This window comes from Chinchilla lanigera, unplaced genomic scaffold, assembly GCF_000276665.1.
Source record: "Chinchilla lanigera isolate Chin_1 unplaced genomic scaffold, ChiLan1.0 scaffold00116, whole genome shotgun sequence".
NCBI classification, from domain to species: domain Eukaryota; kingdom Metazoa; phylum Chordata; class Mammalia; order Rodentia; family Chinchillidae; genus Chinchilla; species Chinchilla lanigera.
In genome coordinates this window covers 1458315-1481707 of record NW_004955517.1, presented here as the reverse complement: position 1 = coordinate 1481707, position 23393 = coordinate 1458315, and the positions used below count along the sequence as shown (strand labels likewise).

General features: G+C 54.0%; 1 long non-coding RNA gene across 1 annotated transcript in view; it reads right to left on the bottom strand.

The window, feature by feature from the left end:
* The window catches only part of LOC106147088, an 18313-nt gene extending 17482 nt beyond the window's left edge, over positions 1-831 (bottom strand). The window contains exon 1 of the long non-coding RNA XR_001231822.1: positions 431-831. This is a non-coding gene — a long non-coding RNA (uncharacterized LOC106147088). The remainder of the gene's footprint in view (positions 1-430) is intronic.
* Between the last annotated feature and the right edge of the window lie 22562 nt (positions 832-23393).

Sequence of the window (23393 nt, the reverse complement as noted above, 5' to 3'; positions counted from 1 at the left end):
CGGGCCGCGCGGGCGTCCGCGCCCCTTGAAGACCCCGGCGGCCCGGCAGGCGGACAGGGGCCACGGTGGAAAGGCCTGGTCTGGAGGAAGAAAGCGAAGACCTGCCGCCGCAGTTGTGAAGTCGGCTGCGCGTCGAGCCCCGTTCCGCGGAAAGCTCGCGGCCCCGGCCAGCCGGCGGAGGGCCTCGTTCGGGGCGTGCTGCGATCCGCGGCCCTCTCGTTCGGGGCAGGCCGGGCACTGCCCTGCGCGCGGAGCTCACAGGCGGGGAGGCCCTCCGCCGCCCTGGGCGCCCGTGCCCGTCCCCCCTGGAGAGCGAGCCCTGCGGAGAAGGGCAGGGCCCCCAAGCCGGGCGCCTCGGCCCGGCGAACCCGCCTTCCCGCTCGGTCTGGGAGAAGAGTTAGGCCCGCCTTCCCGGGTGGACCACACATACCGTGCACCAGACTCCAGCGGCCAGCTGCTGACCGGCTGCAGCTGGACTTGTGCCCTCCTTAGCTAGAGGCGGGCAGGGGAAGGCCAATTCCTGGCTTCACGTGGGGCCGTGGGATGGCCCCCCTCCAGGCCGCGCGATGAGAGCCTGCCCCTCGGCGCTCCAGCAGCACCCTCCTTCCTTCTGGCCCGGTGCTCGCTCCCAGGAGCTGCTCCTCCTGGCTGTCAGCCGGCTCGGTTTGCGCGCTTCCCGGCCCTCCCTTCCTCGCCCGTAGCAGTGGGCCCAGGCCTGCCCTGCTCAGGCTGTACTGAACGTTTTCACTGGCGCGGCAAGAACAGCTTTCTTCGAGGCGGTTGTAGGAGCTGTGTGTCACTCAGCTCTGGCCGCAGTGGTCCCCCAAAGCCAGCCTTCTGGGTTTCTGCTAGGGTCTCAGTAAGCACTGCCTGTCACACGCACAGGTTGGGCTTCGGTGGCGGGGCCTGCATCTGCTTCGGGCTGCAAATCGAGGTTAGCTGGGGTAGCGCCCCTCTCGATGCGGTCCCTGTCCCCCGGACAAACAAGCTTCCTGCAGCTCTCCCTGCGATTTCAGAAGCACAATGAAAGCAAACAGAAATTTCAGGCCAAGGCAGGACGGCTGGCTGTGATTTGCAACCGTATTCCCTTGACCCAGCAGCTACAGGGGACCCAGAATGTGAAGCCCCCAGAAAGGAAAGCAGAGGTAGCGCGTGGAGACAGGCTGGGTAATATTGTTGGAGATTTCACGTTACCAAGCACAAAGTAAGACCATAAGTTCTGGGAAAGGCCGTAAGGGCTTCCAGAACCATAGGTATTAAAATAAGCCCTTGATCTTGTGATCCCAAGAAAGGAATCAGAGTTCAGAGGAGACTCTGGCCTAAAAGGAAGAATCCGCAGGACTCTAATATTAGCATCCCAGCAGTGACATTCACGACAGCCCCCGGCGGGGACCCGGCGGGGACCGAGGGCAGGCCTGTGCCAAGCGCTTGGCATCAGCTCTCCAGCCCCATCAAGGCCCTGGACAGGTCGGGAAGGGCTCTCCCACTGGCAGGGCAATGAAGCTAGAGAGGTTTCCTCAGGCCAACACCCCTGGCTGGCAGGCTGCCCTTGGCCTCTCACAGCAAGTACCGCTTTGTTCTCCCTGACCCCACAGCCCTGCGGGGCCCTTCTAATTAGCGCTTCCTTCCCCTGCCCTTTTTATAGCCTCCTGTTCTTTGAAATCAGACTGCAGAGAAAAATATCCCTTCTGTCCAGACTTTTCTAAAGTCTCGTTGTGGAGAATGGTGGCCAGTCCCCTGCCCCACCATCTCCTCTCTGGGGAGGAGCAGCCAGGATTCCCTGGGGAAATTCCCCCTCGTCCCAGACAGAGCGCAGGCTGCCGACGGGTGCATTCTATGACCTCGGCGTGGGACCTGAGCCCGTGGGCTCCATGCCTTGGGAACACGTGCCTGCCCGTTTCTCTGCCGTAGTCTCCCCGTCTGTAACATAAGGTGACGGTGATGATGACAGCTGCTCCTCAGAGCTGCTGAGAGGAACAGTGGAGATAGTGCACCTAAAGAATGCTTTCCAGGCAGGTCTGTATCCCAGCACTCCAGGAGGCTGAGGCAGGAGGATGGAAAGTGTGAGCCCAGCTTGTGAGACAGTGTCTCACAGTGTAAAATGAGGGGTGGGGCTGGGAAAGTAGCTGAGCAGAAAGGCCAGCCCTGGAAGAGGAGGGCTGTGGTCACCGTCGGTCAGGCCTGAGCACATGCTGCAGCCGCTCCCAGGACTCTGCTACGGTTTCGTGAAAGCCACTGAGACAGTGGCTTATTGTCTGTCTGTCTGTCCGTGTCTCTGTCTCCCAACCCCCATGGGGGCAGTAAGTAGGCCGTGGGATGTGAGCCTGACCAGCTTGAAGACCCGAAAGGCCAGCCCCCCTCCCTGTGAAGGCCTGCGTCTTGGGGCAGCCCTGGCCTCACAGCAGCAGGCAGCAGGGCCGGGATGGGGCGGCCAGGTGAGAAGAGAACTGTGGGATGTCTTCAGACCCCAGCGCCCACAGCATGGCCCCGAGGACGGAGGAGAGGAGAGAGAGCCTTTACAGCAGAACGCCTCCCTCCCTTCCTCCAGGCTTCCAGCCAAAGAGTACAGCTGGGTCCTGCAGCCCCAGGTCTGGGTCTCTGCTCAGCCTCCGCCCAGGAGCCATTTCTGTCCTCCGATGGGTCCCGGGAACTGGCAGCCCTGGGCTCAGGCTGTGCAGGGGGCATGTTCCTGTGCCTGACGTTGGATACTGAGTTTCCCTCCTCCCGCCTAACCACTTGCACGTATGGGCCCTGCGGGTAAATGAGAGGGTACCTGGCAGTAAGGCGCAGTGCCTGGCGGAGGAAGTGGCTCCCACACTATCTCTTCTACCCGCAGGGACTGGCATTGCTCAGAAACAGACCCTGTGGCCTGCCCTGTTCAGGTCTTCATCAGATTTTGGATTTGATGGCCAAATCTGCTCATTCCCCATAAATCTCGCTCTGCGGATGTTTAGTTGTCTCCAGCAAGAGAGTGAAGCCAGAGGCTCGCAGAGGCCGCCTGGAGTCTCCTGCCTTGGTGGCTCCCTTGGTGTTGAAGAGATCCCCCAGCCTCCAGGGTCTCTGAAGCCTCACCACAAGGAAGCGAAAGGCCCAGGGCAGCAGAACAGGCCTATTTTATGATCACTCCTATTTTTAAATGTCTTGATCTCAGTAAAACAGTTTCCAATTCAGTGACAGCGGGGCATTTGTTTTGATCCTGGGACTCTCACCCACCAGCCAGTTATTTTGGTTCCAACAGAAGTGTTTGTTTTCTAAAAGGCAGCAGTTTGGTGTACTCTCCTTCCCAGTCCCTCAGGGTGTGGCCTCGAGGGCTTGGGCTGGTCCTCCCTGGCTTCGGCCTTCGGACTCCTGCTTCCCCAGACCGAGCGTCCTCTGCCTGTCTGCACGCGGCTCTCTCTGCCGTGCTGGCTTCCATGCGACTCTGGGAGACCCGTGGCCAGACCCATCTGCCGCACCCGCGGGGTCCTTGGCGTTCTCATGGGCGCCTCACCCTGGAGTCACTGGTCTTTCCGCACCTGTCTGTGAAATACCCATCGATCCCAGACTCCAACGTGCTGGGTCCTGCCCTGACCCCAGGACTCAGGCGGTGCGTGGAGCACTGTTAATAATGAAAAGAAGGTATTGCATGTGTAAATGAATCATCCAATAATTCACAGTAATTTGAAAGTTTGATAGTCAGCGCAGATGCTTGGCTGAAGGATGCTACCTAGGACAGGTGAACGAACAATCTGAACATACTCTGACTCATTATGAAATCTGGAAAAGGTGATCGAAAGACATTCCAGGGTTTTGCTAACAATCTTGCACGTGCATACGTGGACTGCTGGGAGCCCGTCTTGAACTATAGGCGTGACCAACAGCCCAGGAAGAGGGAGACGCGTCAGTGGCTAGTTGTAAGTGGATAATAAAAGCACAGACTGGGAGGGAGCTGAACAAATTAGAGGGGGGAAGGGCCGCTCACCGTCACCACGGCAAGCGTTGCCACCCAAGGTCCTGGGGTGCTGGGGGTGCCGGGGTTTAGCGGGTCTGCCGGGGTTGGTTTGTGTAGAGCAACAGTCAGCCTGCCGGACACAGGAAGAAGACATCGAACTCGGGCTACGCCAGCCAGTCAAACACTGACTTATCTGTCGCACATGCTGTCTCACTGCTGAACAGGAAATCTCCTAACGTAAGGCAGAGCCTTGTACATGCCAGACAAGTGCTTTATCACTGAACTACATCCTCATCCCTTTTTAGTTTTAATTTTATTTTGAGGTTTTTTTGTTTGTTTGTTTGTTTGTTTTCCGGTACCGGGAGTCAAACTCACGACCTTGCACTTGCCAGGCAGGCGCTATGCCGCTGAGCTAAATCCCCAGCCCCCTTTAATTTTCTTTTGAGATAAGGTGTAGTTAAATTGCCCAGACTGGTCTTGAATTTGTGATCCTCCTGCCTCAGCCTTCCTAGTAGCCTAGACTTTTTTTTTTAATCTTTCGGTTTGGGTATCTAGAATTAATGCCAGTGGGTAAACAATTGAATATGTGCTATGATAGCCATACAACCTCAACTCCTAACAAAACAAAGTTCAGTCCTAATTCACAAGTCACAAATATTCTCAGTCTATTAAATGTTCATTAACAAGGTAAATTTTAAGTAGCTACCAGACAGCACATTATACACTGGGAGGCACAGAGGAACTACGTCCTCAGAGAGTTTTCTTGCCTGTGTAAGAAGTAGCTTGTAAAAGTTCTGGACCCATCTAATAGAAACTCACTCAATTTAACTCAAGTAAGGAAGACAAACAAATAAAAATGCAGCATGGAAACCACATACAGGAAGCTTGGTCCCTAGCACAGTTGAAAACCCAAGGCAGAACACCCACACACACCTTGGGCAATCTCGCTCAGGCTTTTCTGGCTGGTCCCAACGCTACATGGCATCTTTATATTTGTCAGCTTCCAGTGCTGGGGCCAAATACCTGACACCTGCAACTTAAATGAGGGGAGGTTTATTCTGGCTCACAGTTTGAAAAGGTTCAGTCCATGGTAAGCTGGCTCCAAGGCAGGAGTATCATGGCAGAAGTGGAGGAAGGCTTCTCAATTCATTACACTTGGGAAGCAGAGAGTAGGGCCAGAGAGAAAGGGCCCAGGGACCAGATAAAGTACTTCAGGTGATAACCCCCTAACCCGTACGGACACACCCAAAAGTATACTTGGCTAATCTCCGAGGCCTGTCTCAAGCCAACCAAGGTGACAATCAAGATTCACTATCACAGTCTTGAAGATCAAGTGATGGCTATGGGAACCCATCATGCCTGGGTATTGCAGGAATGGGCCACAGAACTTGCTGCTCCTGACAGGGACCGTCTGCAGGTTGCCTCTGACAGTGACATTTTAACTACAGCTGCTCATTGACCTATATCCCAATGAACCCACTGTACATTGACCAAAGCATAAATTAGAGATGCATTTTGCACACCTCACTACTCACAGAGCTCAGCCTCACAAAACACTGTGGGTGCTGGCTGACAGACAGAGCCGTGCTGCCCAGAGTCTGCAGAGAGGAGTGGAGTTCAACAGGGAGCTTGAGGGAAGACAAAACTCAGCATTTGAAGTACGGTTTCCTCCTAATGTTTGTGGCTTTGATAGTATAACATTGAAAGAGCCTAAGCTGAACCATTGTACGTTGAGGACTCAAAAGCAAAAAGGATCCACAAATAAGAATTAACAGAGGGGGCAGAGGGGGCAAATAGCAGAGGGCAGAGAAGTTCCAGAAAGGAAGTAAAAGCCCTAGATTTGTTCAGTCAAGAAAGACAGCAAATGAAAATGTAATGGGGAGAAGGAATCTGCCCCAAATTCCTTCAAGAATAAGAGGCTGCAGGCTTCCCCTCCCAGGAGTGCTGGTTGGGCGGGTGCCCACTGCCGAACGTCCTAGGTTGTGTTTAGCCAGCCACGGTCCTCTCACTCCCTTGACGCTGTGTCCATGGCAACACCGACTCCCACGATGTGGGACCAGACAAGCAATGTCTTACTGCCCTCTGAGGCATCTGCACTGCTAGTGCCGCGCCAGTGAGCGTCACAGGTGAGCGGTAATACCTAGCACTCTCGGAGTCATTCCAGGCACTGCACACGTGGCGTCACTTAGTCCTCGGAGCACCTTGTTCCAAAGTCCTTTAAGTTCCTCCTGCCCCCAGGGCAGTCGCCGAGCTACCCCGAGTCCCCACGCTGCTCCTGCAGGTCCACTCCTCATCGGTCCTCCTGCGTGGCAGCACAGGGTGGGACTAAGAGGGCAGGCCTCCGAGGCAGGAAGAGCTGGACTGTGCGACTTACCGCTAAGAGACACCGCCCGAGTTTCCGTCCTCCACAAGCCTGCCTGTTCTATCTGGGCTCGTGACAGCACCCCCTGCCGTGCTGCTTTGTGCCCAGAATGTGGGCGAACGCATGCAGGGCGTGCCCCGTGTAGTCCTTTGCAGCACCAGCTCAGTAAACATTCCCAGGTGGCTCTGGCTCTTAAGAAGTTCAAAGTAGAAAGTCCCAAATAGCCAAGATGGGTCTGTAAAAGAAAGTAAAACAAGAAAAACCAGCTTGAAGAAAAAGGAGAAATTAAATAAAACAAATCTAGTAAATATGAAAGTGATTCTTTATACTGGCAAAAATAAAAGTGAACTGAGATACCGTCTTTCACCAATGAAATCAGAGTCTTTGGTTTTTTTGAGACAGTGTCTCACTCTGTAGTTCCTACTGGCCTTGAACTCACGGCAATCCTTCTGCCTCAGCCTCCCGGGTGCTGGGATTACAGGCATGCACCACTCTGCTGGCAGAGAGTTGTTTGTTAAGGAAGATGACCGTCTTTAACGCTGTTCCAATCCTCCTACCATGCACGGTGGGGCTGCCCTTTGCCTCCCTGTCGCACGAAGGCAGGCTCTGGCCTTGTTGCAGCCCCCGGGAAGTGCCCGGATGTGAAGTGTGTCCAGCTGTGTGCCGCTCCCGTGTGCAGCTGGAGGCCCGTCCTCCACACAGGGACGGTGGGCACCAGGAAGGAGTGGGGCTTCTGGTCAGCCGCTGAGCTAAGCAGTACAGAAGAGAGGGGACCCCTGCTGGACAACCTTGTTAGACACGGAGCGTGAAAGAGCAAGAAATAACCCAGGTGCATTAAGCAGAAAGAGGCACAGACAGACTGGCTCTGGAGGAGTCGGGAGGAACAGAGCAAGGTGGAAAATGCCTTTTCATTATGATCTGAAGGTGAGCACAGGGTAGAAGCTGACCAGTCCGCCTAAGGCTGCTGATTTCAGTGGAGTCCGCTCCTCAGTCTCTCCCACCCTTCTGTGTGAAACTCTCCTGATATGTCAGAGGCATCCTGAGGTCTCGAGATCTTTCTGGCATCAGTTCTACAACTGTAGAGTCCTAGAAGGGTTTCCCCTTACTTTTCTCTTAAAGATCTACAAATATAGACCAGGAATGAAGGCGAAGGGGTTGCCACCACCCTGAGTCATTTTCAAGGGCCTCGGTAAACTTTCTCCTCCCAAGGCAAGGGGGAGAGGCTGCACAGCCACCACGGCTTCCAGCGTGGACTTCTGGCTCCTGAAGATGCAGCATCCAGGGTAAAAGACAGCAAGAAAGCAAGGAAAAGGCCAGGCATGGTGCGTGCCCGTCACCCCAACACTCAGGGAGCTGAGGCGGGAGGGTCGCAAGGTCAAGGCAACCCTAGATGACCTGTAACAGTGAGATGCTGCCTCAAAAAGAAAGACCCCAGGAGCAGGAGAAAAATGTTACTTACTTTCTTTGTGCATATATATAAAATCTAAAGATTCCAAAGTATGCCCCAAACATGTGAGCTCAGGTAAAGAACTTGATAGTCCAGGGAGAATTCCACCTGGCCTGTGAAGTTCAGCCTTGTTTAAAGGAGGCTGAATTGACTTGCACTTGAGTAACTAGTGTGTAGCAGCTAAAGAGGGATGCTTGTCCGCAGCATGGTTGCTCAGGGTACCACATGGAAAAGTAGCTTCGCTGGCAGATCTCTGCAGGACGTGGGGTTCCAACCCCAACTGTGCTGTCCCAGATTTAAGAAGTGAGTTTGTCAACTTAATTATTAAATGAGCTAAAAAAAAAAAAAGTGACTTTCTGGAGTCTGAGGGCTAATTTTAATGTTGATGTCAATATGAATTTTTTTTTTTTTAGGAAAGCATCTGGTTGTGTTTTCCAGCTATTATCAAAGTAAAATTAGATGAAAAGACAAATGTGCACAAATTGCTATTTTGAGGAACTCTTGAGAAAATAAAATTATGAAATAAATGAAGCATCAGGAAAATTTGTTCAGCTGTGGATATGTTGTAACTGAATGCTTGACTCTTTTTTGGCAAATGGCACAGGTGTTTGAGCACACACACACACACACACACACACACACACACACACACACACCTCTCCCTTCCAAGCTTTTTCCTAAAGTTCCCGGGAGTTTAGCTGCAAGCAATCATATAGTCAACCCTCACAGAAATTGCCAGTGGATCAAACATAGAGGATTTACAGTCACGGATCTCTCTGAATCTTCAAACTAATTACTGTTCTCAACTCTTTCCTCCGCCATCTCCATCAGACCCACGGCAAAATCAGAAACAGAGTCTTAAGTGCTCTACACTTTTCTCTCTCCTAAGACTGTTAGACGGTGTCCAGTTCTCCCTCTTACTGTGCCCTGGCTTGGTAAGAAGATTCCCATGCCTCTCTCTCTGTCCCCTCTGTGGCACTGTGAAAACCCAGTACTTGATAGCAATACTAAAAATAAAGACAGTTTAGAGCTTCCTTTTGTTATTCTTCACCAGTAACTGCAGATATAAGCAAACTAAACTGCAAGAATTAGGTAAAAGTTTCTCCTCTGACTATACCAGATCCAGGAAATGAGGATTTCTGTAAAGACTAGAACTTAGTCATGTGAGAGCCAGGTCAGTGTTGAGAAGGAAGCTCCACTATGGACAGCTAAGTTAGGCAGAAATAGTCTAGGCAGTCAGACATGGCTGAGTCCTCAAGGGAGTCAGTGCAGTGGATACGAACACAGCCCAGCTGTGGCTGGAGGCCCATCTGTTGGAGGTCAGGCCTCAAGATACACACAGAATGACCAGGCCTGCAGAATGACCTTCCCCAAGGTATAAGCAATATACTGTAATTGGTATCACCTGGCCAATAAAGTCTGGCTAGACATCAGTCACTGGGATAGGTGACCAGGACCTCCTGACTCATGTCTTCCAAAGAGGGTCCTTGTTCTTTCCATGGACATTTGCTATGTGGCCTGCTTCCCCACTGGATCAGCATTACCTACGTGGCTATACTTGTACTCTTACTGGTTGATGATAGTTCTGACCCAGGCTGTACCCGCCTCATGATTTTGCATCTACCTCGTGATTGAGCTCTATGAAATGTCCTCTGGAAAGTGGGGTCTGAGGCAACCCATCTGGGCCCCGCCTGTCTCTCAGGAGCTGTCTCTCCCAATAAAGTTTTCCTACTCTTAACCTCCTTGATGCTTAGAATTCATTCTTCAGTACTGGGGAACACAAGCTCAGCGTATCCGATGTGTAACAGGTGTGAGTTGTACTATCTCCCCTCTATCACTTGGAGGTCCTATATCAACACCAAGCATCTAAAAGGGCAAGAAAGACTTGGGGAGCTGAGACCTGCAGAGACAGGGGACCCACACTGTGCTCACCCCATCTTGAAGTCTTGCACAGCTCTCCTGCCCCGCCTGCCTGATGCGGGTGAGGAAGGTGAGAAAGGCCAGGTGACATGAGGAGGTGGAGGCCCTGGGGCCTAAGCTGAGGCGCAGAACTCTGCCCCGGTGCACAGCTGCCCCCTGGGAAGGGAGGAAAGAAGGGCGGGGCGGGGGCAGGTGAGTGTTTCCTTTAAATAAGCTGGAGCTGAGACACTCAGCGCTTGGGAGAGCCAACAGACATCTTGAACCCCAGTGATGTTTGGAGGCAGCTGAGTCTCAGGAGGGGCGTCCCAGCGCAACAGAAATACAGACCCACCATCTATAGGCCAAAGAGACACACGCCAGTCAGGGACCTAAGGAAAAGGTGATTCTCCCAAGTCAGGATAATCAGAGAGGGTTTGTTCAGACCAGAACCATTCTGAGGTGGGCCCATGCAAGAAGATGAAGGCTGTGAGGGCCCCGGGGCTGGAACACACAGGGGCTCACTGGGCTGCGTGTGAGCGGACGGGATGAAGCGGTGACCTGAACCAAGGTCCTGTGGAGACGCAGGCTCAGAGGGGCAGAGCCTCAGCCTGGGGACACAGCCTGGACGGGGTGTTCTTGAAAGGAGGGCCGGGAAATGCCGAGACTCCGTTCTCCCTCGCTCCCATCCCGGCACAGGCTGAAAGGCAGGGGAGGCCTGACACACGCTCAGCCAGCAGGGCCGCAGGCGGGCGGGCTCTGGAGAGGAAGCCAGGGCGTCTGCCCAGTGCAGAGAGTGTGCAGGGGGTGAGAGGGGGAAGAGCGGGCCGAGACCACGGACACAGGACACTGGGGAACCCATGGGCCCTGGGCGGACACAGCCACCTCAGGAGTGTGCTGGCTCAGACCCGGGAGGCCCTCGGGCCCACAGGGGTCTTGAGTCCCGTGGACACTGACGTAACTGAGATTGACCCTGAGCCTTACAGGGATGTGTTCACAGCTACTTGGGTTAGGAGGACACCGGGAAGTAGCTCTTTGGGGGGAAGGACACCCCACCATTTGGGAGTTCAGGGGACACCCAGAGGTGGGAGGAGCGTGGTCACACCTTCCCTTCTGTACAAGCGAGAAATCAAGGAGCACCCTCCTTGCCCTCATGTGGGCCCTGTCTCCAGAGAGCCTCACCCAGGGGCAGACCTGCCAAAGCCGCCAGTGTCCTCCGGAGTGACGCAGGGGAAAGGCAGGGGAATAAAACCTTCAACCCAACAGGAACCCTTCACGGGGCTGTGTGCAGGCGTCTCCCTGCCACCGGGGCACAGCACGGGCACCCGGCCCGACGCGGGAGAGGCTTATTCCCGGGCACACTTGCGGTTCACGGTCAGCGGGCTGCGAGCCCCAGACAGCGTGGTGGGAAGGCCTGCTGGGGAAAGCGGCCAGGAAGCAGAGATCAGGCAGGAGGGGCCCGCAGCCTTCGGGTCCTGCGCCTGGGACCGCTGCAGGCGCCCGCTTCCTAGCACCGAACGTCCCCACGTCGGATCCCCTCCCGCTCGCACACGCGCTGGGGCTCCTTAGGTGTGAACTGTGGCTGCCTGCGGCGGCGGCCACTTCTCTGTGGAATCCGTAGCCAGGCCGCCCGGACGACGTGCTGGTCCCCCGGGCTGTGGCAGTCGCAGGGAGCCGGGCTCCGGCCAAGGCTTCGCAGGTGGGTGTGTGGAGGAGAGGGCCACGCTGTACCCGGGTCACAGAAGACAGCGGGCTGACTCGCCGCCCAGCTGCCAGTCCACGGAGCCTGAGCGCGGCAGCCACAGGCCCTTGACTCGGACTTGGGCACACAACTGCGCAATCGCTTCCAAGAGGAGGCCGCCCGCCGGGAGGAGCAGAGGCGTCCACCGCGGCGCCCTCGCGGAGGAGCCCCGCTCCAGGAGCTGCAGCGCCCACGCTGCATGGTGACCCTGGCCAAGGACCACACTCAGACCCGAAGGCCGAATTCCGCAGGCCACGTGTGGAACAGAGAAAGCGCGGCCCAGGCTGCGTCCTGGGACCTGTCCCCTGCTCTCTGCGCTTCGGGCCTTTGAAAGCGTTGGTTCAGGAAACTGCAGAAGAAAACCGAGCGGAGGAGAAAAACGGGACGACTTCCTCAGTGAACGAACAGAAGGAATCTGTATGAAACATGCACTTTATTAACTGGAACTTGCTCTCTGCTCCCGTCAGATACACGGTGAAGAACTATTTAAAGAATTCTGCCTGAGAGGTAACAGCGACAGCTGGTTGGGGACATCCCCCTCCAGTGCAAACTCCAGGTTTTGCTTAGAAAAGTCTGAGTGCTGCCCCACAAATTAGCAAAATCTGTCAAATGCAAAGTAGTTTTGCTCGTTGATTTTTCCTGTCGTGTATATAATTTCTTTTTTCTGGCAGTACTGGAGACAACACAGGGCTTTTGCCCTGAACCACATCCCCAGCCCTCGTGCCCCTTCCCGTTCCTTTTTTTTTTTTTTTTTTGGTACTAGGAATCTAACTCAGGACTTGCAGGGCAGGCGCTGTGCAGCTGAGCTAAATCCCCGGCCCTACCCCCCACATTCTGAAATTAGTCTAAGTCACCAAAGTTCCCACACTGGGCTCAAACTTGCAATCCTCCTGCCTCAGCCTCCCAGAGTGCTAGGATGATAGGCTCGCACCACCACTGCTGGCTTCTCTTACATTTTTCTTTCAAACTCAAATTAATTGAGCACTTGCTATGTGCTGGGCTGTAAGTGCTGAGCGTGGTCTACTGCAGCTCATCCCCAAGAGGCCCTCAAGGGTCCTCGACCTTGAAATCACGTGTTTTAGGCCCGCAGGATCCAACAGGGTCTCCTCAGCCGCGTGTGGCTGTTTAAATATACCGTGGTGGGATAAGGTTTAAAATTGAGTTCCCGGCTGCACAGGAACGCGGGAGGCGCTCGGGAGCAGAGGGCGCGGCGGGCTCCAGCTGCGGGCTGTCCCCGTCCTGGGCATCTTTCCGGGCTCAGGCATCCGGCCGTCCCGCCCGCGCCGCTGCCCACCGCGGCCCAGCGTCACAGCGCGGAGGGGAGACAGGAGGCGCCGCAGGACCGGCTACAGGCCTCGGGCGGCAGGGGGTGCCGCGTGGGCGCCCTGGGCCATTCTCTGAGGCGGTGAGGACGGCAGCCGAGCATCCCCGGAGGGCTCATTGCCATGCTCGTTACCATGCCAACCACTGGGCTCCGGATCGGTGGGCCCGAGAATTCCAGATTTTCACAAATCCCCAGCCTCTTGCTGGGGAGAGGACCACACTGAGACTTGCTGTTGCCAGAAAATAACACAGTCGCAAAGCTCCTGTCCCAGTGGCTTTTCGTTGCTTCTCTGTATGTATTTCAAACATTCGCGACCAGGCCTGGTGGGCAGTGCACCCCTCCGATCTTGCGGCCTCCTGCCTGCCCCGACCCCGGCTCTGTCCACCGGTCCCCGTCTGCTCCAGGGGGCCTCCTTTAACCTGCCTCCTATCCGGCCGCCTTGCGGTCTGCCGGGCTCATGAAATGTTCCCGCGCAGGGTCGGCCTTCCCCATGCCCCCGTACCTATTTCAGCAAGTCTTCTATCTCCTGACTTATCATAATTTTCAGTTATTTTGCTTGTCTGTCCACTCAGAATATGTTTACCAACCTGCCAGAATGAAAGCGTTAGGAGGGCAGAGACTCTGACTGCTTATTCACAGCCTGGCACACAGTAGATGCTCAGTAAATGGCTGCCCATTGTAGAGATGACTGACTCCAGAGACAAGCTGAAACTTGACCGGACTCATCTAGAGACAGTGATTTCAGCACCAGGAAAAGGAATTCTAGTTTTAAATGGAGATCACAGCGGAAATGAGGGTACGCTAGAATCCATCAATGAAGGCGACTACAGTCACTGAAACTGGCCCTTTAAAGGGCCGCAGAGTGGAAGGAATTCCACATGAAGACATTTCTAAACTTGCCTGAGTAGGAAAATGTGTTAACAACGCACTGAAATCCTAAAGCATCAAAAAGAAAATGGCTGCTGAAGGAAAGGCTGACAGGAGCTGCGGTGCGGAACCAGAGGGCGTAGCGTTCACAAGCTGCAGCGATCCCGGGAGCACAAGCCATCTCCCTGCAGGCTTCCTGTGCGCTCTGTCTTTAACATGTCCTGGCTCCGCACAAGGCCTTGGTATCGTCTTCCCAGATGTGGGAATGGATAGCCGGGAAGATAGGAGACTTTTTGAGGCCACACTGCTCGACGTGGGGGAGGTGCCGTGGGTCCAGATTGCCCACTTCCACATTCAGGACCTGTCTTGGGAAGACAGGGACAAGAAGGCAGAGCAAGAAGAACTCTTCCTGCCAGGAATTTTTAACACTCAGTTCTTAGCCAAGGTAAAAATATCAAATGGAGCTGAAATCAAAGAGCCCTTGCCCTACTTTCCAGCTCTGATTCCCCAGCTTCCCTTCCAGAGAGGAGGATCAAGAGTGATGCTCAGCTCTGCTTTGGAGATGTTTTTAAACAGCAGTGCACGGGCAGGAAGTGGCAAAGCCAGGACCCGAGCCACCCACTTCCCGCATGACCTGGCCTACATCAGAATGCAGCTCCAGAGAGGACAGCAGTCCTGCAGGTCCCCACTGGGACCCTGGTTCTAGGATTCCCATCCCAGGTCCCTGAATCTGAGGCCTGCTCACAGGCCTTGTAGATAATGCAATAATATTTACATATTGTGTGTATGTGTATCTCCTCCCTCTCCAGCAAGTAGTTCCCCATGGTACCAAGGAAAGGGGAAAAGAAGAAGCATGAGAGTTGTGATGGGCAGACCTGGAGGAAATACACATCCTCCCCGCCAGCAGGCCTGGCCAGCACTGTGGCACATGGCCATACTTAGCTGCAAGGGAAGCTGGGAAATGCAGCCTGGATGCTGAGACCGCCGAACAACCCCAGTTTCCACCTCCTTTCTGGAGCTGTCTCTGACCCTGGCGCATCTCCTGTCAAAGTAGCAGAGTTTCCAGAGTTGTAGAGAAAACTTCAAGCTGGGCACGGTGGTGCACGCCTGTAGTCCCAGCTCTCTGGGGACCTGAGGCTGGAGGATTGCAGGTTTGAGTCCCACCTGGGCAATGTACCAAACCCTGTCTCAAAAAGAAATGAAGAGGGCTGGGGTGTAGCTTCTTGAGGAGGCCCTAAAAACAAACAAATCCCGCAAAGCTAAACAAAGCCAAATCAACAGAAACGAGAACTTTAACTGCACCTGCCCCTAGGAGGGGGACCATCAATCCTACGTTCACATACAGAGGAAAGGACAGGTCTCCCCGGGGTCCCCTGGAGGGGCACCAGGAGGTGGTGGGAAGAAGAGAGGCGGCTGGTGGGCAGTTTGCTCAGGTCCAGTCCTGCTAAGAGAGGAAGACAGCTTGGCCTGCCGTCTTGGTGTGCTTCACACCGTCTACCTCAAGTCCAGTTCTAGATTTTTCAGAACCTCGCTCCCTGAGCAAGCTCTTGTTGAGCATCCACTATTTTGCAGACATAGTTCTAAACCTTTGGGGTACCAAATAAAATGAACGAATGAATCGATCCCTCAATCAGTCAAGGGATATGATGTCAGCCCTTTGCTTTCTCTGGCTGAGATTTTGAAGGCACTCGTGACAAAAGTTTGACACAGTTATAATATCCGAGGTTGTTTTCAAAATTTGACATACATTATCTCATGTAATCCTCAGAACAATCCTACGAGGTAAGTGCTATCACTACCCCATTTTTCGGGAGACGACACAGAAACCTAGTGAGATGAAATGCTTGTGCCCAGTGTCCCTGCTCCTTAGAGCCAGGAGCGACCTTCGTGGCCTTACGCCGCCACGACTGTTCAACTCCAGTACTGTCTGCGTATTGACACGGACACGGGCCGGCTGTGTGGGTTTCAGAAAAGGGAAGGTTTGGAGCTTGAACAGCTATGACAGGTGGAGGTGCTCAGTGCTAGAGCGCGGGCAGAGTGTGTTCAAGACCTTGGTTCCATCCCCTAGCATGAGCATGTGCACACGCGCGCGCACACACACACACACACACACACGTGCACACGCACACCTCAGATAATTCAGAGGTGACCCTGGGGAAAGAGGCAGTGTAAACCTGGAGGAGACACCACCTCCCATTCCTCCCCTTCTGTGACATGAGGAGTGAGGGCTGGCCTGGGTGATCACGGCTAACTGGGGATCCGTGTGTCCCGCTCACCTATCTGTAAGGCTTGGCCTGGAAGAACTTGAAGATTTTCTGGTAGAAGCAGCAGTCCTAGTGTCAAGGACTGTCAGGCGAGTCCTCCCCTCTCCCGGCCTCTTTGTCCCTATCTGTCACAGTGGAATTAGGTCTGCCTTGCTAATGGTTCTCTCCCTGGTGTTTTACATAGGGAAGATGGTAGGAGCCCAGGGGATCTCCAGGCCCCCTCCAGGTCTCACCTGGTCCTGGACCGCAGTAGCTCTAGAGCCAGGAGGTAGATGGCTAGCTTCCAGCTGCTTGGGAGAGCTCAGGTATCTGAACCTCCATCCTGGGGAACAGGGGCACCTGGGGAGCAGCTGGCTCCTGGCCTAGGGCAATAGTTGGAACAGAGGACCAGAGCAGAGTGTGTCACAGAGCTGCCTGGACCACGCGTCCTCCTGTCCTCTTCCCATCATGCACAGGGCAGACTCTGACCCTGGGAAATCTGGATCTCCACCAGTCACCGAGAAGCACCAGCAGGCAAGGTCCGGACTTCAGGGTGAGATCAGAGAGGTGGAACATTGGCTATCCCCACAGCATCTCCAGCAAGCCCTGCTCCTCACGGTGACTAGTGACTACTGGGGCACTCCCAGGAGCCATGCCAGCCTGGCAGACACTGAGCAAGGCAGAAGACAGTGAGGAGGAAAAGCAGCATCTTGGAGCAGTTGCCTGGTTACGCAAGGGGCCAGCCGTGTGGTCTCTTCCCTTGAGAGGGCAGGGTGGGCTGCAGAGGAGGTAGGAGGAGGCACCCGGAACAGCTCCCAAACACTGTGCCCCGCCCCCCCAGCCCACGCCAGGCCCAGGGCACAGGCCGGCTGCATCTGAAACCACCTCTGCCTACTCGCTGTAGGGTTTGGGTGAGCTAACCTAGCCTGCCTGGACCTCTCTGTCTTCATCTTTAAAGTGACTCTAATAATAGTACACACCTTGCTGGGTTATTATAAGACCTCAAGAAAGAAAATCCAGGAAAAGGCTGAACGTGGGGCCAGAATGCTGTGGACTGACCTTGAAAGGCCACCACCCCGTGAGCTGGAGAAGGCACCACTGAGCCGGAACAGCTGCCTCACTGGAGAGCCAGGCTCACAAGAAAACGCAGTGTTCCAGAGGCAGGAAAGTGCGGTACTGACAGAAACACAGAACACACACACACACACACACACACACACACACACACACACACACACACACACTGCTCTCGTGCCTCGAGCTGTTTAATAGGCGATCCCTCAGGTAGTCTCCCAGACCCCCAGGAGCCGCCCTCTACCTGACCAGTACACCCACCAGGTTCCCCGGAAGCCTGGAAGGAGGCCCTGCCCCCAGAGATCCTGCGGCCTCCAAGCCTTTGGTACCAGTGCTCTAGGTACTAACCAGGTGGGGACAACCTCCCTGCGCGTCCAGTTGCCCCCCCCACCCGCCAGGCACCCAGTGGCTGATAACCTAGGCATGGCTGATTCACACTGGAGCCCAGAGACCAGTGTGCATGCCCTGTTGGAACTGCAGGGGCACAGGTGGCAGCCGGGGCCAGGGAGCTGGGTTGACAGCAAGGTGGTTGGCAGAGCTGCACCTGAATTGAGACACCGAGTGGACGCTCTTGACCCCAGACTTCACACACAAAGCGCACGCTTAAAAATAAAATGTCACAGGCTCCAGACAGCACAGTGGAGGGCCTGTGCGACGGTGTGGGGGAGACCCGAGGCCAGCTCTGTCCTGGGTTCCACCCGTGCCTCTGTCGCCCACTGCCTCTCCCTGGGCCTCAGTTCCTCTCTCTGGTGAGGGCTATGGCGGTGTGGTCACAGACCCTTTTCCAGTTTTCACAGAATCTCCATCACCTTGCCAGGAGGCATGGGCAAACCCCGGTAACGTGGGGATCACCGTGGGGATCACCGTGGGGACCACCGTGGGGAAACGGTGTTGATCTCCCTGTACAGAGCACTCCCCCTTCAGGAAGAAGGTCTAGAGCAGATGTCAGAGCAGGAGAGGAAGCCACAGCGGGCGTGCTCCTGCCCTCCCTCCTCCTGTGCACCGAGGCAAGGTCCCCACCCCGGCCCCACACCGACCTTCCCCAGGTGGGCACCCGTCCACACCTCCGGGAGATGCGTCCCGATTCACAGGACTGGCTTCCCGCTGAAAACTCCAGCAGCCGAGATCGGAAGTGGTCACAGGAAGGAGAAGCAGCGGGATCAAGGAGCCCTGTGTGGCTCTGTACCAGTTCCCAAGATGAATGTATTTGTTGTGTACCGAAAACATATACTGATTAAAAAAAAGAAGTTGCAACAGAATATAAACACTAACAAAGGCTTCAGCAAGACAGACCTTCCCCTGGTGTCCGCAGCATCTGTCACAGGCCACCCAGGACTGGGTGATGTCACCAGCACCAGGAATCCAGGCCCGGGGCTGGGGACGCCGCCATCTCGGCTTCCACCATGGAGGCAACTTCAAAGGCAGGGGTGGGAGGGCTCCTGTAGCCAATCTGTAGCCCTGGGCGGCGAAAGGTGTGGGGCTGCTACCACCGGCCTGCGGGGCTCTCCTCTCAGCCCAGAAAGAGTTATAAGGCAGAGAATCAAAAAGGGTCTGAGCAAAAGTATTTGTTGTCAAGTGAAAGCAGAAACCCCAGGTACTGAGCCTGGGAGAGGACCCGAATGGTGACCATGGGATCTCTTTGTCCAGTTTTCACGAGAAAAAATGACTACATCTCAGCCAAACTGAGGTCAATCTATGGGGTCACTTGAGGACAGTCTGACTTACTAGTGGGCCTTAGGAACACAGGGTGTGCAGCAAGCTTACGTTCACAAGCACCATTAACTGGAACTTTCTAAAATTAGCAGAACCAGCACCACAAAGGCACTCTTCACAGAGGCGTGAGGAGGGGCTTGGTGGTACTGGTGATCTGTCACCTTGCTTCGTCTCCTGCCGGCAAGACAATCCTGCTAATCTAGTGAGGCCTTTGTGAACTGGAGCCCGGCCTTGGTCACCGTGCCCATCACTGAGTCATCCTGACTGCCTACTCGGCGTGGCTTTTAGATGGCTGCCTTCCCGCGTGTGGCCTCACTTCTCCAGAACACCATCCACACTTCGCTCCCACTCACGGGCCAGCGTCACGCAGAGACCCTCTCACCTGCGTAGGCCCCACTTGCCCCAGTACATGTCATGTTTTACAGAAATGCATTGCTTAGTTTAGCACTAGGAGCCTCTTCTTAGGTCAGACAGTGACACCCAAGCCTGAGGAAAGGGGGCCCGAGCCCAAATGGACCTGCACAGAGCGCTGTGCTCATCCTCCCAGGTCCTTCACTACCTCCCTGTTTCAGGGGCGCTCCCTCCTTCTCCTACTCCCCAAAAGCTGTCTCTGAGTGACGTTCCAGTCACAGCCCCACACCTGCGCAGCAGGCTGGGAGAGGCACCCCTCACTCCAGGCGGCCACGTGCTTGTGTGAGGATGAAGAGGACAGTGGATGCCTGAGGACGCAGTTCTTGATTTTCCCCGCAGCAACCTCCATAGTCCCCTGCACACTGGGAGCCAAGCCTATAGCTTGGCCCAGGCTCAGTTCCCCATCCCGCCTCCAGGAGTCCTCTCAGTCCAGGGCTACCACCCACCCCGGGGTGCTTACCACCCTCACCTCGACTGGACACACCCTCGCCTCCTCATGCTCACAGCGTGTCTCCTCCTTGGGGTCTCAGCCTGAGCATTACCGTCTCTCCAGCTTCCCCTACCACACACACGGTGTGATTAAAAATAAAAACAAGTATATATAGTGAACGTTTAGCTATTTCTTAAACAATTTGTTACAGTAAAAGACATTGCCACTAATCCCAGCCAGCCTCACCACGCCCTAAACTCCCGTCTCACCATTGTCCTTGCCTCTTTCTGAAGCAGTCCTGGAAGTCCTCTTTCGTGAATCTCTTTAGTGGCACTATCTTAGCTGCCTTGATGTTTTGAATCAACTCAAAACGTTCACCTTTCACGGTCACTTTTACTTTGGGGGAGAGTCAGAAGTATCTCTGAGAGAGATTAGAGCATGGCAAAGCGGACTGGGAAAGTAGGCATCACCTGCCTGTTGATTGCAAAATCTCGAGACACATGTGCAGAGCAGTTACCAAAGCCCTCCACATGGAATTCTTGTGAGAATTCAAGCAGGTTTTCAGTCAGAGGCCTAGGCCTGACTTCAGCCTGAGGAGCGGGTGATGCAAAAACGGCAGTCCACATTGAGTTCCTGCCACTGTGTTCTCTCTTGCAGGTGGCTTGTCCTCATGATGTAGGGTACACTTCTTTTCCTACTTTTACTCAACCACACTTGCTCTGCAGAGCCAGTGTCTTTTCCTATCTTTAATTTCCTGTCTTTGCTACTGTTTGTGCTTGTCTTGACCAATTTTTCTCAGGACAGAGAAAATCTAGAAACCACCTCCAGAAGGAGACTCCAGCACTTGAAAGCTGGTAATATCTCAGCACCAGATCTAGTGAATAAGGGGGATGTGTTTAGGGGACTGACTTTGTGTTGGATGATGCTTGGCTGCCACGTTCACATACTTCTGGTCACACCTTCTAAAGACACTCACGAAAGAAGGCTTCAGAACTGCTCCTGAAAGTTCGAGGATGACGGGCTGAGTGTGCTCAAATTGTGGGGGGTATTTTGAAGGGGGTTCATAGCGATGTGACTCCTACTGTAATAAATGTTTACATTTCTATCTAAACGTTCACCATATTTTGTGATCACACTTCATACTTGTGCACATCATTCTCCCGAGTCATTTTCTATGTGTTTCTCTACAGTATGGACGACACTTGAGATCATATTATTAAACCACCCGATAAACAAAAGAGAATGAGACTGTGGCCATCAGTGCCTTCTTGGTTTGTTGCCCAGGATGACACGGTTTATGTCTTGGTGACAGTAGTGTTCCCAGAGAATCTGTCTCCCAGTATTGACTGGTTTCCTCTTGTGTGCAGGCCTTAAAGACAGAGAGCACACTCAGATTGCATCTCTGCTGGGGAGTGCTCAGAATATGTGCTTCGGGCTCAGCCTGCTAGTGTGGGAGCAGCGTGGTGGCCAAAGCCTCAGCTGCGATGTGGACACCGGGATGTAGCAGAATCTTCGTCACAGCTGGGATACCGTCAGGGTCCTTTGTAGCCCCGCTTGGGGCTGTGCTCTATGTCTCCACCCCCTTCTGCTATGTTCCTTTGTCCCACTGTTAATCTTCATAAGCTAATTGTTTATTCTTATCTGCATAAGCAGCTTCCTTCCTGTCTGGAGGAGGGGGATACAGAAGGCAATAATGATTACACAGGAAGGTGTGTCCCGCTGTCAGGAATGGTCACCTACTGGAACGAGCGCTGCAGGGTCTCTGAGGCTCCATGGCCCTGGCCTCCTGGGTGCCTCAGCTGGATGTGTCCAAAAAACCACTCCCACTCTCCCTCATGTGGAATTCTTCGTGGGGGGAAGGCGGGAGTTGGTAAGTCAGGTGGAAACTGACACCGCCACGACAGGCCACACTGCACTGCTCAACCTCGGCACCTGCGGCTGGGTCGCCCTTTGCTATGCGGCTGACCTGAAACTTGAAAGCGATTTTGCAGTGCCTCTGGTCTCCGTGCACTGGACACCTGCGGCCCCCCAGCCCAAGCTGTGACAACCCCAATGACTCCAGGCGTTGTCAAATGTCCCCAGAACACAGCTGTCACAGGCAATGGTCACAGTTTTAGAGCAAGACCTTAAACCCTGTGGGTTCACACCTCTGCTCTGCCCTGTGCTGGTTACCGAGGCCGTCTGAGCCTCAAGCTTCCCTCTGGGGTGAGGAAGGCCATAGCCCCCCGGCATTAAATGAGAGAGTACAAGGACAGTGTGACAGCGGTGTGTACTGCGAGCCTTTGCTAGTGTTACTTTGGAAGTTACTGCTCATCTCTACTTTACCCGCAATCCATGCCCGCGTCTGGCTAATTTTACCTTAAATGCGAATTTTACCCTGACGTCCTCCGCTTCTCTGCACCTGCGCACTTGCCCCAGCCAGCCGCTCCTCAGGAGTCACGGGGTTTCTTCTGCTCCTCGGAGGGCCTTCGCCCTTCGCACGATGTTAATCCCAGCCCAAAGGCTGAGACAATCTAACCACACTCGACAATGTGCATTTCTGAAATGTCGGAAGACATTCACCAGTCAAAGGCAGGAGATGAGCGCCGTGGAGCCGCCGGGTCGCTCTCCTGTGCTTGTCTGCACGGCGGGAGAGTGAGCCGGTCTCACTCCCCGGACGCTGGCACAGCGAGGCAGATGAGAGAGAAACTGTCTCTTCCGTGGTACGCTGAGAAAAGGAACAAATTCCCAGGCCAGGACAGACACAATTAGCATGCTCTATAATTAAATTCACAATGAAGTGCCTTCTGGGAATTCAATATATTTCTAATTAAGTATTCCTATTAACCTCATTCATCTGTCTCATAAACATAAACTATGCATGGTCATAAAGAATGCACATTCTAGTGCATGCAATTAGCACTAAATATTTAGCCTTATGGTTAAAACATTTTGGAGCCGGGAGAGACCTCAGGGATCACCCAGCACAAACTTGCAACTCGGTGACAGAAATCAGGGGCTCAGATAAGAAGCCGTGTTCCTGGAGTCCTTGGCTCAGAGGTGGCTTTCCTGAGAGGACCCCAGGTCTCCCGTGACAGGCTCACTGTGTGGGAGTAGGCAGTACTAGGCAAGAAAGCAAAGCAGCTCGCACTTTCTGACCAGTAGTAAGCATAAACACACACCATGCTTCTGGCTACTTGGTTTACTTAGGAAAGGTGTTTTCCGAGGTACAGCTTGGCAACTTTACTTCAAATCTAATTGCAGTCAGTTATGGGATTGTTGTTATTTTTGTGCAACAACAGATAGGCCGGGCACAGCATATCAGAGGAGATGCAGGGCCTAAGACTTTGGTTATTACTTTCGTATTACAGTTCTCATACCTTAGAGCAAACCCAAGATCTGTACATGCACATTTGCAGAAAATAAAAGTAAGTGCTAACTGGGCATGGTGGCACATGTGTGTCGTTCCAGCACTCTGGGAGGCTGAAGCAGGAGAATCACAAGTTTGAGTACAGCCTGGGCAACTTAGAGGGTCTCTGTCTCAAAATAAAAGTAAAAGAGTTGAGACTGTAGCTCAGTGCAAATGCCCTAAGTTTAATCTTTAGTATCCCCCAGAAAGAAAGATGGAAGGTAAAAGAGAGAGGAAGAAAGAAAGGAAGGGAGGAAGAAAGAAGAGAAAGGAAGAAAGGGTGAAAGGAAAGAAGGAAATCTGAATGCTTTCCTACAAGGTTGACCAGAAGACTCCTAGAACATTTTTCCTTCATATATTTAAATGCGAGTGAATTGTTGAAATCCAGGTATACCCACTGTGTACTTGGGGCAGCAGAAGTGAGGCCTCTTCCTCTGTCCCTCTGGCAAAGTGGCAGAGGCGCTCTATCCGGGCTCTGCAGTGCCCAGGGGAGTCTTGGTTGAGGTACGTACCTAGCGAATGTTGGGGTTAGTGGGAATAGTTTGTATCCTTTCCCTCGGGTATAG